Here is a 5,759-nt window from a genome sequence, read left to right as displayed (position 1 = left end):
GATTCTGAAAGTACTTGCCCAAACACAACCAGAATGTACTTGACATGCAAACTTATGCTACTAGGATAGAAGTCCTCCGTGCCTACATGTTAGTAGACATATATGTTAACTATTTAGCAAGACTCCTAATTAAGGCAGAGTAATAATATTTCCTAATTCACAGGACAACACGGTAGCATACATGATATGAGTCACAGATAGTGTGCTACTCAAATAAAATGTTCTTCCTCTTGATGCACCACGCTTCTTCCTTCCCACAGGTAAGTTCTGGTGCTTGCATGTTACAGCTTATTGTGTAGTTGTAGTAGGGCGGTATGCGAGACCTCCATGCAAGAGCCTCAAATTCTCCACAGGGTAGTGTACCACCACATCCTAAGAGAATGTCCCGCAGATTGATCTTAGGGACATTCTCACTGGAATCTGACTGATGATAGTTGCAAAGCATGAAATATCTGTGGCTCTTCACCAATCTCCAACAATACACTGGTGCATCTTCCCGCAAACGAAGGTACGGGTTATGGTCAAACATAAGGAGAATATTAAGCAGCCTCACCTTATCCTTATCCAATATTAAGCAGTTATTGTATGGTCGACATTTAGCAGCCTCACCTTATCCAATATTAAGTCTTCTGTTCCCTCATCAGCAATGTCCTGATACTTGTTCAAGCTTGTGCTATGCATTTTATGAGAATTATAATCATTTTTATACTGCCTAAGCTTTCAATGGATGTCATGATTTTTTATCCAAAGAACCTGGGAGTTGGTTATACAAACTCTTACTAGCATAATTGGGCATTAGAGAGGTTGGTGTATGGTTTGCTTGTACCCCCATATATATGGCCTTTGTCCGTTGCTACTGCAACAAGAACACAGCAGACTGCTGAATTCAATCTATTTTTTTCCTTCTCCCCATTGATTTATCACATTCTTTTTAGTTTGAGTCAAACGATAAATAATGCAGCTCAGTTCATTGGATGATAGACAGGAAACCAACAACTTAATTTTATCATTGTGGTTACCTCCTCACGCCCTGAGCACCAGGCAATGCCGCTCCTCTCGTTCCAGCTTATCTTTCTGATCTTTAAACCCAACAAGAAAATAATCTGTCACAGGAAATACATGTGACTGAGGAATTGAAACTTGTTGGCTTTTGCCCAAGGATCAAACACATGAGAAACAGAGCAAATTTGGGGCATTTTTTATCTCCTCTTTTCTTCATATCCAAGATTTATTACAATGCTTAGGTTTATATAGCACCCACACAGATCAATAGGATACATACAAGACTGTTCTAAAGACAGTGTATAGGAGAAGGCAGTTACATACATGATGTGAGCCAGACAGCACATGTTACTCAAATCAAACGTTCTTCCTCCTGAGTCCTGATGCACACGCTTCTTCCTTCCCCACGGTAAAGTTTCTGGGTGCTTGCATGTTACAGCTTATTGTGTAGTTGTAGTAGGGCGGTATGCGAGACCTCCATGCAAGAGCCTCAAATTCTCCACAGGGTAGTGTACCACCACATCCTAAGAGAATGTCCCGCAGATTGATCTTAGGGACATTCTCACTGGAATCTGACTGATGATAGTTGCAAAGCATGAAATATCTGTGGCTCTTCACCAATCTCCAACAATACACTGGTGCATCTTCCCGCAAACGAAGGTACGGGTTATGGTCAAATAAGGAGATTTGCCTGTTTACTTGCTCGTACACATTCAAGAACTGCGCACCAGAATTGAGCATTGAAGTTCTGTTGCAGTAACCCAGTAACAACATGCGCGCTTGTGAAACACTGTCTCTGTTCCAAAGCGATCTCCATAGCCATAGTTGCCAGTTTTGGATGCTCGCCAGGAATTTATGCTTCCAAATGCAATTGACTTGAAAAAATGCCAATAAGCTTCTTGAGAGATATAGTCCAGTCGAAGTGCTTCCGTTGTTCCCAGATTCACAATTCTATCTGACCGACTGGTAATTATGATTTTGCTCCCGCCACAAGGTGTCATGCAGGTTACGGAAGATTTCAGACTTCTCCATGTTTCCTCGTTAATATCCTTGGCTAGTTCAATAATAATCAGCAACCTGTTTCGAGAAGCAAAATTCTGATGCCTGAATTTAATATTGTTTTCTCTCAGGTTGATCACTCCTTCATCCTTAAGACTTCCTTTTGGAAAGAAGAGGATCATCGAGAAGCGATCACGCACACTCTCATCCCTACAGACATTCTCAACAAGAGTGCTCTTCCCTACTCTTATTGGACCAACGATCGGAAGTACAGCCAAATCTTGAGTAGGACACAACAAGAAATTTAGGACCCGTTCCCGTTCTGTTTGGCGACCAAACATGCAGTTGTCCAATAGCAAATACGTGCCATAAGGTTGGCGGAGGATGCGAGGATATAACTGCAAGAAGAAAAGAAACTCCTTCATACCAGCCACGGTGTCTTCAAGGGTGTCCACCATCCGTTGCAGTTCTTCTCGCATGTTGTTCGTGCCGAACAACACTGCTTCTCTGTTGCTGCTACCACAACGTGTGTGAGAGAAACGAAGGCGTTTGATTGAACTGCCTTTAGACAGTGCAGATGAGGAGTGGCTCATCTCCTCCTCCCCCTCCTTCTCGTCGAGGGAAGCTTGGAAGCTCAAGGCATCGAGAACGTAGCGGCCTCTGTACATTCCTTGCCTCAACATCTTGAGCTGACGGAGCATCCCCTGGTTGGTGATGTCCCGCGCCTCGGCCTCCTCGACGATGATGTCGATTCTCAGTAGGACACTCTGTAGCCTCCGCAGAATCCGGTCGATGCCAGGCTGCTGCTGGAAGTATTTGCTGATCACGAACGAAGCTGACCTGCTGATGAGGTCGCCTACGATTGCAGAGACGAGGATATCCATTGATCGCGAACCACCTCGACTCAGAGCTCGAGTGGCGTGATGGAAGAGGGATAAAATTAGCGATGGTGATACTAAATATTTGGGGTGTTGCTCAATTTTGACTGGAGACCTGGGCTGGTGTTCTGGATGGAAGATTTGAAGGCGACTGCCTATGGCAAGGTAGTATGAGGCACTGTGGCTAGTGCTGGATGCATCGGCATGCTATATATACGACGTGGTGGTGCCCTGCTAATGTTTGAGTAAGTCTTTGCCCGCCGTGTGAAATTGGGTTTGACTTAACTTGTGTGGACTTGCTGCTTCAGTTTCTTTTCTTTACTTGTACTGTTAATTTGATATATGTCACTGTCAACTTGGTGTATTGAAAAATGCCTCTGCAAAAAATGACTTACGCCCTGATTGGATTGTCGTTTTTCATGCTTTACACCCGTAAAATATACGGACCTCAATCCGTCGTTTCTCTTTCCAGTTGGAAATCAGAGTATTTAACAAAAAACTATCACAATTCGTGGAACCGTGACTACAAACTACCACTTTACAAATTTGTGCGGAAAACTACCATTTTCTCGTTAATCCTTGACTAAAAACTACCATATCTGAAAAGTGTCCGATTTGACTCTTTTAAACGCGTTTCTGACTAGTTGGGCCCACACATAAGCGGGCTAAAAAAGCAATCGGGTCCCTATTTATTTTTCAAAAAAGCAATCCAGTCCTGTAGCAGCGGCAGCGGCAGGAGGAGGAGGATGGTGGTGAAGAGCGGAGGCGGCGGCAGCGCGGAGGAGGGGGCCGCGGACACGGCGGTGCGACGGTGGGCTATGTTGCACGGATACTTGGATACGTATCGGATACGCGATACGGGGATACGTCCGATACGTCAATTTTCTAAAAACATGGATACGGGGATACGTCCGATACGGGGATACTTGGATTGCTTTTTTGAAAAAAAACTAGGGACCCGATTGCTTTTTAGCCCGTTTATGTGTGGTCCCAACTAGTCAGAAACGTGTTTAAAAGAGCCAAATCGGACACTTTTCAGACATGGTAGTTTTTAGTCAAGGATTAATGAAAAAATGGTAGTTTTTCGCATGAATTTATAAAGTGGTAGTTTATAGGCACGGTTCCATGAATTGTGGTAGTTTTTTGTTAAATACTCTGGAAATCACATCTGACTGGCGATATACACATGTAAAAAAAATACGGGTGTATAAATTTACCTCGATTCCAAGGGGGGCCTTAAGGAAATGCCATTGTAAAAAAAAAGGGTTAATTCGATATAGGCCACTGGCGCATTGACATATTTTAAACTAGTTTATAATATGTGTATGGAGTGATTTGGACAAGCGGATAGTTGGATGTCAATCCTGATTTTTAGAAATGTGTCTAAGATTTTACTTTGGTACACTCCTCTTAAAAGTTTGCACAAATCTTAAATAAAGTAACTTAAAAAGGCTATCACCATATTAGCCTGCAGATTAAACATTGATTTTGATACAAAAGACTATATTATCGTTCTTTATTGAAGGGGTACCTCCCAATCTCCACTTTTAATCTGAGGGGGGGGGGGGGGGGGGTTTGTACCCAAACAAAGTTAAGTTTTTTTGGCAACCAACTCACTCAATACATATTTTGTATTGAGTGAGTTGGTTGCCAAAAACACTTCATATTGATAGATGAAAGTATAATTTTCTACAGGTCACGATGTCATATCAGAATTAACTAACCGATACCCTGTATTTTTCCTTGTAGAATTTCTCCTTGACGTGTTAAATTGGCTGGGAAACATCAAGCAGTCCTCGGCTGCCATGTGGAATCGATTGAGTCTGACTTGACTCAGCAAATCTATGCCAAAACAGCACTACTTTTTGTTTTCTACCTTTGTTTACTTCTATCTTATTTTATTTCACGTCGCGATATCACATCAAACTATCTAACTGACACTTTTTCCTGTAGAATTTCTGCTGGGCGTGTTACATTGGCTGTGGAACTTCATGGAGTCATATATATGTACGACTCGAAACAGCTCCACAAGACAAGCACCCGCAAGAAGACGAGATGACACACACGTAATAACGCTACATATTCACCATCAGCATATTAATGTATGCCATGAAGGGTATTGGCTCTCGTAATGTCCACACACGTACGTGAAAATTCAATTATTTTGTACCACTATAAATTCTGGAAATCATACGAGAGTTGTAGTATTTTCTAGTATCAAAATTTGTTTGTCAGCATTTTAACCTCGACCGAGGCAGGTCGTGCGCCGAGGTCTGCTGAAAAGTGTGACCTGGACAAGCAGCCCTCTCTCTGGTTCCTGCTGAAGACTATACTGCCGTGCTGGACTAGTATGGTTGGACTTGAACAGCTTGCTTTCGTTTTTCTTTTCCTTTTTTCGGGTAAGACTTGAACAGCTTTTTACAATCACCAAGTCCATACAAATAGCTTCCTGCAAAAAAAGAAATTCCAGGACCTACTAAAGGATACTCCCTCTATCCGGAAATATTTGTCGCGGAAATGGATAAAAATGAATGTATCTAGAACTAAAATAGGTCAAGATACATCTATTTCTTCGATAAGTATTTCCGAACAGAGGGATTACTACTGGCACATATTACAGGACCATCCAATTCAAAATTGGAAACATCCAAGACTGGACCAGGGACATGTGTTGTCATGAAACTGATTTGCTTTTCTGTAGGTTTTTAGGTCTCCGAGTTTCTCCTCCCATTACCACAACATAAATAATTTTCCAGCAAATGTGTAGCAAGGTGTGTGTTTCAAACATTTCCTCTAAAAAAACTAGAGTATGTTAATGCTTTTTTTTATCGTTTAGGTAGATCCCATCACCGGTGTTTACCTATTTTGTGTTAGATAAAT

General features: G+C 42.1%; 1 pseudogene; it reads right to left on the bottom strand.

The window, feature by feature from the left end:
• Nucleotides 1-244: 244 nt before the first annotated feature.
• LOC125534697 lies at nucleotides 245-3,324 on the bottom strand (annotated as a pseudogene).
• Nucleotides 3,325-5,759: the final 2,435 nt, after the last annotated feature.

The sequence above is a fragment of the Triticum urartu genome, chromosome 2 (assembly GCF_003073215.2).
Source record: "Triticum urartu cultivar G1812 chromosome 2, Tu2.1, whole genome shotgun sequence".
In the NCBI taxonomy this organism is placed as follows: domain Eukaryota; kingdom Viridiplantae; phylum Streptophyta; class Magnoliopsida; order Poales; family Poaceae; genus Triticum; species Triticum urartu.
The sequence above is the reverse complement of the archived record's forward strand: the minus strand, read 5'-3'. Positions and strand labels throughout refer to the sequence as shown.